Genomic DNA, 13,157 nt, shown 5'->3' on the forward strand with positions numbered 1-13,157 from the left:
CACATTTACGCTCTGCTAACAGGTGATGAAAAGCAGCGGCAAGGGTGTGAGGGTGATTACGGCTCGTTTGTACAGGCTGGTTGGAGCCAACAGAAACTCACTCCGGGCTGTTGCTGAGCTCCAAAGCGGCAGCTGGATGAACGAGCGGCGGAGCCAGGTCGATCTATTCCAGATGCCCTTTTGGAGCGCTGCTGTCAACGTGTGGGCAGCGAGGGCAGGCAACTGGACGATACGCATATGCTGTTGTTCAGTTGGTGAGGTAAAGACTGGAGAGGAGGCAGAAACAGAAATCGACGGATGAGAATTAAAGACAGTAAATAAGTCGTGAAGGAAAGGGGCACTGACTGGCGTGGTCTGATGTGAGGACACGGAGTCTGGGAGCAAAAGTTAGAGCGGGGGGGGGGGTATCAAACTGTCTTGTTGTTTCGCGAATGTCCTTCCGCGTTTTGATTTATTCAGACGCACTCCGAGGCAGCCCCGACATAAAGCAACACACCTTCAGTCCAAGGCTCGCAGCTCCCCAGCCTGAGAGAACGAGCGAGCTGGCGACCTTGGCATGTTGCGAGAGGCCCTCCACTCCTCCTCCTCAGTCTCCCCTCTCTCTAGAGGGATCCTCGACTCGTCTAATGGAAATCACTGCTGCGGCGCGTTAACATCGCGGGGGCCCGCAAGGCCGTGACAGAATGGGTGCAAATCCTTAATCTCGATCCACACATCAATTATGCAACACGTTCAGCTGTGTGTTATCGCGTGCTGGGACGTTCAGTGGGAGTGATCCCCCAATCCCTCCTGCCGCTATCGCACGGCAAACTAACAGATTCCACAGATTTGAACATTTTTATTTCATAGTGGTTTTCCATCTGGTTTAGGCCTGCAACTGATACTCATTTTCATTTAATGGGTGATTCCACAATTTTACACATTAAAGTCTGTTTGTAGGTCTAGGGGAGGACTACTGCATGTGTGAATAAAGTAGAGGAAAGCCTTCTGTGGCTCCAGAGGAAGCTGCATATAATAATAATAAAAAAAAATTGCCTCCAGTGAGGTCACCCAGTGGCTGTTGCATTGTGGATAATGTAGGCACCAGGTTTTGACAAGCAGTCCACTTGTCTGGCATTGCGCTCCTATAACACTGTTGAACTCTTGTGCACAGGTTAAAAACAAATGATCAAACATCAACACAGCAGAACCAGAGATATCTTCTTACCCAGAATGCACTTTAGCCACTGAGTGACATCACTGGCAGCAATTTATTAGATTACATGCAGCATCCTACTACTTTTTCCTTTGCATATGCTACTGTAAACACACTTTAACACATACAGTTGTTGAAATGTAACCTTTAATCTACAGATCAATGCATTAAGCAAATAAAATGTGTCTTTAGACTGCTTATTTCGTCCAACCATCAGCCCATAACTCAAAGAATTTAAGAGTTTTCTACTTAGCGAATGACTGTTTCAAAGTTTCAATCACCGCAGCTCTAATCTTGTCTTTTTTGGGACCCACACAGCAGCTGCCATCTAACAACCGCACCTCAGTCTGTCCTCTCTCTTTACTCTAAAAAGTACTTGAAATGAACAAGCTAGCCGCCACCATGAGCAAACAAGCGGGGAAAGCACCAAAAGGAAACCACTATCTTAAAAAAGGTGTTTGTGTAGTGAAGCATAGTGAGGCGGCGGCACCATCAAAGACTACAAGAACAGGTACACGCTATGCCAGTGTCTTGTGAGCTTGTACTATACTGTACTTTCTGCTTCCCTTTCAGTCACTGCGAGGAACGAATTAAGCCTTAAGAGAGTTGTTTTCTAACCCCGTCTGTACATTTAAGAACACTCGATGATCGTCAAAAGACACGCAGAGAGAACAAGACAACAAGGAAGGGACAAACAGGGGGAGCACACTGGGTAAAAATAAGACACAAATACGTTTCTGGGTTTCTTAGAAACAGTGTCACCCCCCCCAATCCACCTTTCCATATCCTGCAAAACAACAGGCTAGGCTTTATTTCCGGTCCACCTCACTGAACCTCCAGTCATCCGTGTGCTGTCCACTGTCATCAAGGAGCGGCGTTGACAAGATCACCGGTGTGTGTGTGTGTGCGCGCGCCTGTGTGACACACAGAGACGACATGGGGCCGTCCTCCGTTTCAACATAGTGACTCATAGCTCACAAATACACACATCTATGCACACAGAGAAAGATACAGACAAGATCGGTCCTTTACTTGAGGACAAACGCCCTTATGTCCCACCCCCCAACCGCCCCTTTGTAGTGTCCAACTGTCAGAGACATTCGTCAGCACTGAGGCACTTCTGTGGCCCAACGTGCTGCTCATTTCTTGATATACTGCTTGCATTTGAGCAGTAACGAGTTTTCAATTTAAGTTCCTTGTCATCCTCACTTTTACCATCAGTATATTAGAAAAATGAGGGCGATTCTTTCAAGCAGTGTCTGCAGCATTTAGTGAAAGGGCACATAAAGGGCTCCAAAAGTCAGCCAGCGAGCCCTCAGGCACTCGCTGATTTTGCAGAGGGGACAGGCCTGAGCCCTTGAGGACTTATCAGGACTTCACTTCACATAAAGTGCCCTTAACTTTCATCTCTGCAACAGCCTGACACACACTGTACTGGAGGTAAAAAGCAGACTTTGGCTGGCTTTTCCACAACTACGCCGCTGATTTAGGAATGCAGTCAGACTGACAGCAGACAACAATGCAGCGGAACCACAGCTATCCACGTGCATTCTTTTACCTTGCCAAAACCTGGTGCCTACATTACCCACAATGCAATTCAATCAGTAAACGTTATTTTGGTCATAATAGCTAATCGAACATATTCACATGGCAGCCATTTTCACGATTGGGGCGGGAAGCTCCAATGCTGGGATAACATTGTGCTGCTTTTGTTGTATAAACACAAGAAATCCGACAAGATGTCATCATTTCACCGCTTCCCAATTGATCAGCACCTGAAAAGATGACGGGCAGTGAAAATCTAAAAGGGTGATCGGGCCATATTTTAAGGTTAAACAACATATCCATAACCCATTACCTAATGTTAGCGTTCAACCGCTCACTAGCTGACATCTGTTGTCTTGTCAGTGGCCAGACGATCAGGAAGCGGTGCATCACTTGAGGCAGCTCATCAGACTCCATTCAGCTAACACTGGAGCCACAAAACATTTGTTCAAATGCTTTTACTGCAGACAGCGGTACACCCCCATACATTGGCTTAGTTCCTCTTTAAAAACATTTACATCAGTTTTAGGATGGAGCTAAACATAATGAGCAGGGAAACTGTTCTCCTTTCATGTGAATTCCACTGTACTATGTTAGCTGGAAGCACAGTGGTTAATCTAATTTCCCAGTTTGGTTGTTCCCCGTTTTTTGTTTTTTTTTCCAAATGTATACACTGCAGCAGATGTGCAGGTTATTTTTTTTGTTCTGCTAATACAAGCGGAGAAATCTGTGACGTTTGAAATGTATCTCCAAGCAAGCGCGCAAGCATCATAAATAACAGCACAGAAATGCCCGAGGGGACATAACACCTTGACACCTCCCGCTATAATCTGATGCATTTGGGTGTAAGTTCACTGTTCAGTTCACACTCAGTTCACAAACTTTTCTGTGCGATACACAGTGCGAAAAGTTGTAAATAACACTGTGACTGGGATGAATGCACACGCACATACACGCACACACACACACACACACACACAAGAGTTCATAAAAATCCCTGTGCACCCCCCAAGATCAAACAGAGAACTCATTACCGCATCAGACAAAAGCATCCATGAACTAAAAGGGCAACATTTCTGTAGAAACCAAAAGTCAAGTGCACACTTTGAGAAGAGCGGTACAGAAAATCAGGGCACCTCCCCTGACTCACGCTCACTGAAGGCTGTGGTGAGCGAGACGGTTGGTGAAGCGCACACTGTGGGGCCTGAAGACATTCAAACTCACAGCTAGGAAACCCCTCAAAATCCTCATTTCGTCCCCCCCCGCAAGATCAATGAAACGATCCACGAGTGCCTGATCAAGCACTGACAAGACCACCTGATCATATCTCCATGGAGAGGGAGGAGAAAACAAAGGCAAGCGGAAGCATGGGTGGATTCATGAGTCATGGACCGAGAGATGCAGAGACGCAGAGATGGATGGAGTGACGGACGGGCGAGGGTAGCGTGACAGCAACCATCCATGTCTGTACATCAAACACAGAGATCAAGCAATGACCCGTACTCTTACATGCGACCTGAAGGGCTGGGACACACAAACACACACACACACACACATACAGCTATAATTAGGTTGCTGCTATAGCAAGTGTGTTTAGCACCTGTATCAGCCTGAAACGCCAGCATACTGTGGAGAGCACTAAAAACTGACACAGCAGCGCAGCAGTGAGAATCTGCTAATTTCCGCGACGCATGTGCACCCACATGCCATAATTCATACACTTTGTGATGTCAACACCACTGACACAGGCACAATCCTGCTACAACAGCTGTACGCGGTCTAGCGGAGCCTAACACCTGCTCGCAACTTGGCAATCCCGACAAAGTACCCGGACTCTAAAAACGGGAAGTAGGTTCAAGCCCCTCCACACAGCTGGAGTGGGGGGGATATACTGGTTAGACCGAGAGACTGTCTAACCATTTGTCCTGCTGGGTCACTATGCTCAGAGGCTGAGAGGTTCTTAGCAGAGAGATGCTAAATACCAAAACACACACACCAAACACACACACACAGAGCAAGAGAGCTGGCTAACCTCTCGCTTAATATTTACAGAGCTCTGCGGCAGTACCACAGCTGGAATGCAGCGGGCAGAGCGAGCGCGCAGAGGGAGCCGTATCAGTTTCTGGGTCATCTAGGGCTGCTTCACTCCGCATAAAGTCTAGACTTGGGCTGGAAAACAAGCCTGCGGATGCTCTCCACTTAAACTAGATGCATAATATAGTCTAAGAATGGCTGGACTGCGCCTGGGGAGGGCCAATGCATAGGCTAACACAGTTATAGAAGTACAGGGTCGAAACGCACCCATGAGTGTATTTCCCTTACGCAACTGCTGCTGAGAGATCACAGTTTTGTCATGGAACAATTTTAAATACGCTTCTCTTATATCTTGTATTCATTTTTATTTTATTTGCACAAATCAAAGAGTTGCTCTGGCTCTGAATTCAGCCCGAGGCGACAATCAGTATACAAAAGAGCAGAACATGGCAGCTGAACCTACGCCGTCTCTCCTCACCCACCTATGTCTGTCTGGCTGTCTGGCACCTTCCCCATCGCACCTTCAGTACCTACCTGCTGTTTTAATTAACTTCATACCATGGGGAGCAATTATGCGAGGCAACATTCATCTCATTTGGAACTGCAAATTAATCTAACCTCAAGCTGCAGAAGGACAGGCACACCGGCGTGTACTGCAACCAAGGATACCGGTGCATTAAAGTCGTTTTTTGTTGTCGTTTCTTTCTCAATGGCTGTGAGCACATTAAAAAAAAAAAAAAAAAAGACATGAAAAGCAGCAGGGAGATGACAGGAAACTTTGAGTCCTTAAGTTTTTTGGTGTTGCTTTAATGCCTCAATCGTGAGCTTTTAGGAGATTGGGGGGGGGGCAATTCATTAAGATGGACAGATAGCAGGCTGGGCATCCATCGAGGGGAAAACAATTTACATACCTCCGTTTTCCCCGGGGAGTGAGAACAGAGAGGGAGTAAGTTCGTGGGTGTGGGGGGGGGGTGCTGTGCTGTGATGAGAAGAAAAGGGCAGGAGATAGATAGAGAGGTAGAGAGGATAGGGGGATAGAGAGAAGCTAAAAGGAGCGAGACCGTCAGAGAGCATGCGTGAGAAAGAGAAGCTAATGAGAGAACGATAACAAGCTGCACGGGGAGGCGGGGAAGGGGGCCTCTGACACTCGAGATGAGAGGGAAACAGCTCGGAAAGCGGCGAGGTCGCACCTCAGGAGGAGGCGAGAGGCTGCCAAACACAGTAGGCAGTGTCAAACAGATGCACACCAGGATCTCGCATGTGATGCAACTCAATAAGCGAGGGGCAGGCACCCATCGTGTGCCCCCACCCCACCCCACCGCCAAAAAAAAGAAAACAAAAACGACTCCATCTCTGCCTCTTAATCGGATTTCCTGGATTAGGTTTCACTGTTTAAAACAATACACCAGAGTGCCCGAGTTTAATTCCATCGGTTAGGACTTATGGCTGTATTTCACCTCCTCACTTTTCATTTACTCTCCGTTTCTATCGCTGACTTTTAAGAGCATGTTGGGATAAAGGAGTATTTATCCGGGGCGAGCCAGCTAACAAGAAGCGGAGGTTTGCTGTGGCTAATAAAACTTTTGTGTGTGTGCGTGTGCATTCCTTTTGACATATAGGTCCCTCAGGTGGCCGTAAAACTGAAATGTAAGGCTTCTGGCACGCTTCGCCTCTGAACCGGACAGCTACTGGCCGAAGCTGTGCTCGCGCTGAACTTCATACCAGGTTAAATGGGAAAGAGAGAGAGAGAGAGAGACAGAGAGAGAGTTCCAGTTAGCGGTTTGTTGAAAATTGCGTTCCTTGACTGCTCAAAGCCGTGCCAGACCTAAACCTAAAACCAAACATCAATCTCTAACCCGCTGTCAACCGCAGTTGCATAGACAGGGAGCAGCACATTTAGGCCAAAACCTCACAATGCAGCGCAGGCTCTCCGAGAGTGCAAGTATGGACAAACTTTTTTACATGAAATAACTCAAAAGAACAACCAGGCATCAACATCCAACTTTCTACTTCGCTGACACTCCCTGAATGGCTCTTGAAACCATAATTGCCACCCCCGGCGTCGCTCGTCGCCGAGCTCTTGAGAAGTGCCCCTATGTGCTGCACATCCGCGTTGGAGTCATGGCTGCACATGCCACTGCGCTCCTGTATCCAGGCCGTGTTCGCATGTGTTCACTGTCGAGCCTGACACGAGAACGCCGGCGTTCGTGCGGCTCCATCACAACAGGGACGTCTCTGGTGGCTAACAGGGCATGCAAATGGGCTCTCACTCCATCAGAAGCCGCCTGGAGGGCCAGAGGGACCGAGGGAGGACGGCAGGCAGCGTAGCCCCCGGGGCTGGGCCACTGCTGACGCGAGGAGCAGAGATCTGAGGCACATTGTGTCCCAAAGTACCAATGCTGTGGTGCTGTATTATGGTTACTGAGTGATCACTGTGGAAATACGGAGGAATTGTTTCTCAAAGACGCGTCCGTGGATGTCCAGGGGGCCCTTCGAGGACCACCGTGGGACCAAAACCACGAGGTCTAATGTGGCTTCACGGCTGGGTCAGACAGACTCAAGACTCCGTTTGACTGAGTGTGTGAATCTATACGAGACACAGCAAGACACAGATGTTTTTCTAAGTCTTTTTCATGTTTTGTCAAGTTTACGTTCACGTTTTATGAATATTCTGCTTGTTTGTTTAATTGGTTTCATGTACTTGCATTTGAGACTTGAAAATGACTCACGATTGGTGCGAAACTACGCCAGTAATAGCTCCCGGGTTATTGTGGCAATAAATTCAGCACTACGCCAATTTGTAATCCTGTTTGCATGTTTAATTTCCAGACAAACATTTTTTTTTTGTTTTGTTTTGTTTTTCAAATTAGCTTAGCTGCTCCACAGTCTCCCTATGTGTCCCCTGGCAACTGAAGAAGTGCCCCCTTGTTGGGAAAGGCTGATTTACAATATTAATATATCCGGGTTTCAGTTTGTTGCTCAGAACAACAAGAACCCGAGGAAGAGAGGCCACAAAGGGGAATATCTTTTAAAGACCGAGGGCCAACATGGACTTGCGCACTGGTTGCATACCTGAGAATCAGTGGTTGCAAACTATTTCTGAAGGGCGGTGCAGCGATGATCAGGAAGATAACGGGCTGCGGCTAAAGATTGTTGAATCATCTGTTGACAGGATCCTCAATTGACCCATTAGATATTCGAAGGGGTCGACGGATACCGCTTTTTCAGGGTTATTAGACATCAAGGAGACCAATCAAAATTCACGATCATCAGGTACTTGAGTATTTCCTTCTTCTATGACTTCGCACTTCGACTCCTCTTCATTTACTCTGCAGATTCAAGTTACACAGTGTTTGTATTCTATTCACAACACCATCTATCAGATGGTGTTGTGGGAGATGATGCTGCATCACAGCCAAAGTAGCACTTTTTAAAATCAGTTTATTCTATCGGACAAATGTTGAATGTCAGCCCCGGCCGGTTATCGGTCTGTCCCTAGATATTTGGGTATATCAACTGTCAGAAAATGGTCAGTGTTTTCCCCAAATATCCAAAACAATGTCCTCACGCATCTTGTTTTCTCCACAAGCCAAAGGCATCCAGACTGCAGTCGCGGAAGGAGTAAAGAAAGCAGAGAATGTTTGCATTTAAGTAGCTGGAGTTATGACTTGTTTCAAAAAGAAACGCTCAAACCGATGAACTGATCACCAAAAACAGCTGGGAGTGACATAACAATCTGAAGACAGACGCGCAGGAAGTGTTGACAGTTTGCAGATGGTCATCGCCTTGTTTTTAGGGGGTCACATGAAAACTTCTGGGCACCCCCCCCCTCCCTAAACGTAAAAGGTTCATAGAGTGGGAAGTTTAAGTTCTCTCCCTCAGATAAGTGGATGAGCCCCTCTAGAGACCACAGATATCTAACCCGATGCATCCTGTCTTCCTGTCTCAGCTGAAGGGAGGACAGCAGCTTTTTTATTTTTTTTTTAACTGTTGAACCTCCTTTCTCTCCTAATCACAGGCCCACGGTGTGCCTGGAGTTACACACCGCACACTCTTAAAGCAGCTCCTTAATTAGCAGTGAGGTGGGGGGGGGGGGCTGAAATAGGGAGGCGTCCGTAAACGCACCACTTTTTTTGTTGTTGTTGGCATCAAGCGAACAGCATGCACTGAACAAACAGAAAGCCGGGGAGCAGCAGCAGCAGCAGCGAGACGAGGAGGAGCGGGAGAGGCAGCTTCGTGCAGCACAACACACAACTTGCAGCTTTCTAACACGCAAAACACAACTAAAAAAAAAAAAAAAAAGACGAAGCGGGGGAATGAATTAGCAGGCGGGGTGTATTCACCGCAGCTCAGTGTTTCTATCTCTATGTCCGTGTGAGTGTGCGAGTGTGTGGAAGCGGAGTGAGCTGCGGTGCTTCCATCAAGAGATGCATGTCAATTAAAAAAAAAAAAAAAGCGAGAACAGCGCCCAAAAGCCGCTAATAAAAAGGAAAGGGAGGGGGGGGGCACTTCACCAAAGTCCGCAGACAGAAAGACAGAAGGGACACACGGCGGTCTCACCTCGGGGTACTATGGTCCACGAGACGCGGGGCGAACATCAGAAACAACCGACAACACTACGCACACAAAATACGCCGAACAAGTGAAGCGACAGCCGGCTGGCAGCACCGACGAGTCTGCGAGAAGAGGAAGAGGAAGAAGAAGAAGAAGAAGAAGGGTTCACAAACCTGACGGAGCGAAGACACTTCTTCCACTGGAGCACCGGTGTCCAGAGTTGGTGTGTGTGTGTGTGTTGTGAGTGTGTGTCACTCAGCGCTGTTTCCTCTCCCTCGCTCTCCCTCCCTCTCCCTCCCTCTCTTTCTCTCTCTCCGCCGTAGAGATAGTGCTGATGTTTCCACTTCCTCCTTTCTTCTGCCGTCTGCTGGCTGGCTCCATGATACCAGAGCGGAGGGGAGCCGCTGCTGCTGCTGCTCACTGACTCACCACTGTAACGAGTGGATGGTCCTATTAAATGTCATGTAAAGTTAAATAAAATGAAATCAGTTGGCTATTTTTGTTTGAGCAGCTCTCGAGTCAGTTAACACGCAAAAAATATATAAATTGATTTGTGAATTTAAAGGATAAGTTCACCCACAAGTTTACAAAAATTCAGCGGTCTGAACACCCGCGTGCTCGTTCGAAGTCAGGTGAAGTTTGGTGGCACGCAAAACATTTCTGTACCTTTCAGGCAAAACAGCAAAGTGGAGCAGAGATGGGGGGGATAAAATGACTAAAAACAGACATGAAATGGTTTCATGCAGCTCGGCTGGTGTCCCAAAGACCCAAGATCCCAGACTGATTTGAAAATAAGAGTTGGTTTTAACCTTTAAATCTTTACTGTAGCTGCTAAGCTAATAGCGTTAGCTTCGCCTCGATGGTATGAATAACATTATTTGAAGTGAAACTCTCGCCAAAAAGCAACCTAGGCTTTTTTTTGTGAATGTATATGAGTCAAACCTTTGTGTAAATGCATAATTATGACAAAAGAGGTACTTTTAAGATTTACCATAGTTTCGTTTTAGGGCAAGCTAATTTTCAGTGGAGTGCAAGGGCACTCTTACGCTAGCATCAAAATCGCTATGAAAAGAAGATATTGCTAACTATTTTGATTACTGATTAACTGTTAAATTAATTTTTTCAAGCAAAGATGTCAAACGCTTTCTGGTTCCAACTTCTTAAATGTAAGAATTTCTTGCTTTTCTTCGTTTTGTATGATAGAAGTCGTAGGTTTTGTACTTCTGGCTGGACAAATGAAGCAGTTAGGAGATGTCACTTTGGACTCTGGGACACTGTGATGAGCTTTGTTCAGTAACTGGCAGATGGTGTTAGTAACAGTTTGTTTATGCTTCTTTTGTTTAGACTTAGGCAATTAAAAGGTTTATAATTTTGATTGCTGTTGAATTTAGGCAAGGGTTGCATACTCGTTTGATGATACAAATAGACCAAAATTGGCCCTAGTTAACAAAGTACTGAGCAGGTTAACATGAAGGTCTCAAGAAAGGCTACATATGTTAGAAAACACATGTGTGGCTAACATTCTAAATAATAATTAGGCATTTTGTAGCTTTTTTATAATCTGGTAGCTCCCCTAGTGGTCAGAAACATTTCCCACACTGTCTAAACAAATGAATAAATGGGATTTACAATGAATCATATTTGAATAAGCAAACAAACATTCGAACGTGTCTCTGCCCTCCCTTCATGCCGGGACACAGAGACACGACCGCCTCCCGCCTTGCAGCCAGGAGGAGAAGACAAACAGGAACAATGGTCTCAATAATTCATGGTTATTGAACGGTCTCTGGTCTCCACACAGAGCTGGTTTAGATGGGTGGGATTATGACCTTCTGATGTTACATTATGTTGGGAACCATTTTAATATAGCTCAGCTGCAGCGCTCTAGTCTCACTGGATGTTATTTTTTGCAGGACTGTGTCCCACATGAGGCCACTTCCCTTTAATTCTGTCAGTGATTAGAGGCCGTTTCGGATGTTAAACCCAGAGTGCGTGTGTTTACGAGTGGAAAAAGAGAGAGGGGATGGTGTGCAGCAGACAGTCCTGCAGCTCATCCTTGTCTCCACTCAGCAGGAGCAGCAGGAGGAGGATTAACACAAGAGGCCCTATCCGTCCTGATGAATAATCTGGAGAGTCACACCCGGCAGAAATTTCCCTTTTTACCCTCTCTCTGTGACAAAAAAAAAAGATAGAATAAACAGAATAAGAGCCTCTGTGTATGTGAAAGTCAGCCTACGTCCTCTATTAAGTCGTTAATTTGACTCCACAAAAGCTGATACGACATCAACAGAGAGCAAAGCGGTTACTTGATCCGGTGTGGCGTCCGTTTAATGCAGCGGGACTCGAGTGTTTCGTGGCATCTGTTTAAGACTCTTCGTTTTAACCCCTGCACAATGAATTAGACTGGGGAGCGATAAATTAACACTGCGTAAAGGAACAGTTCAACCGTTAATGAAAATGAAGTCTACTCCCCCCTCACTCTGATGTAAAGTCAGGTGAGGGTTCAGTGGTTCACAAGACATTCCTGGAGCGTAACAGTGTGGCAGCATTCTCCTAAACAGCTTAAGTAGATGGGCACGTTAAAGAAACCAACTGGGAAAAAAGAAAATTTGTATGCCTCAATATTTTTCATCAGCATGGGAGAGTGAGTAGACAGTGACTAATTTTTTGGGTGAACTTGTCCTTTAACTCCTTTTTGAATAGGGCACACGGGGCGAACAAAGTAAACCCTCTCTGTTTTCCTTTACTCTGTTCCCGTCGTTCAGTTCCGGTGAGTTCTGCATCTCCAACTCCAGCATCAGTGTGGCTCCAAACTACATCAAGCGCGCTCGCAGAGGATGTAATCTCTTTATCTGAGACAGCAGGAGAGGCGGCGGAGTGGGTTTAACGAAGCCAATGCAGTTTAAAAAGTACCGCATGGTGCGTTCAATAAAAGTGCACACTCGCAATGCAGCGCCGTGTAGCCCCTGCATCCACCAAAGTGCAGAGTCACCCCCTGGTTTGCTTTTCACAAGGGCTCCAGTTGTCAATTTTACCTGGCCGCGCGATGGCTCTGAACGCACCTCGCTTTCACGACCGCTGGCTGAACCTCTGCCCATCTGGTGTGAGGATGATATCACACAACCAAAAAAAAAAGAAAAAAAAAAAGGGGGGGGGGGGACTTGTTAGTGCTTCTCTCCCTTTTGGCGAAACATAATTATTATTCATGAGTTAAGCGCAGTGCTCCAGTCATAAAGATTTAAGCAGTTTCCTGCAAATATGTTGAGGCCTCTAACACAATCTGCTGCACAGTGAGTCGGCCCTGGCACTCAATCCTACCTGTCTCTTGTCCAAGAAGACAGAGTGCTTCAATAAAGACTCTCCGCTGACCACATTCTCTCTACGTGGCACTGCCTCCCTCTGAGCGGCTTCTGACTGAACCTCATCTGGGAGATTCATTGTTCTGCTCAGAGACTTAAAAAAAAAAAAAAAAAAAAAAGTCGACGTGGAACAGACTGTTCCAATGAAGCCGATTTATCTTGGTTTATTGGTCGAAGTGCCAGAAAACGGAAGAGGGACAGAATATTAGAGAATAACTAAGCTCTCAATCAGCAACTCAAACGCTCTCATGGCTGGCACTCTTTGATGGAACTGTAATTTCTCACAAACACATAGCCCTCCCTGCAGCATTTGAAAGCCTAAGACACAAATCTAAATGGAAATCTAGTTTGCTTGTTCCCTGTAGGTCCGCTGTAATTGTCTCTCTGTCAGGGTCATTAGGAAGAGGGAATGTTTCTCGTTCATTTCCATGGGGATTCCTCTTCAAAATGTGCCGCCTGCGAAGGAGAGA

At 46.5% G+C, this 13,157-nt stretch overlaps 1 protein-coding gene across 3 annotated transcripts in view; it reads right to left on the reverse strand.

Moving 5' to 3' along the window:
* elmo1 (engulfment and cell motility 1 (ced-12 homolog, C. elegans)) overlaps positions 1 to 9,755 on the reverse strand; it is a 117,466-nt gene extending 107,711 nt beyond the window's left edge. The window contains exon 1 of one of the 3 annotated variants that reach the window (XM_037093112.1): positions 9,502 to 9,755. The gene's annotated coding sequence lies outside the window, so the exon portion shown is untranslated. Of the gene's footprint in view, positions 1 to 9,334; positions 9,434 to 9,501 lie in introns of those variants that run through there. The other 2 variants (XM_037093109.1, XM_037093111.1) reach the window with 2 other exon arrangements.
* Positions 9,756 to 13,157: the final 3,402 nt, after the last annotated feature.

The sequence above is a fragment of the Acanthopagrus latus genome, chromosome 3 (assembly GCF_904848185.1).
Source record: "Acanthopagrus latus isolate v.2019 chromosome 3, fAcaLat1.1, whole genome shotgun sequence".
Taxonomy (NCBI): domain Eukaryota; kingdom Metazoa; phylum Chordata; class Actinopteri; order Spariformes; family Sparidae; genus Acanthopagrus; species Acanthopagrus latus.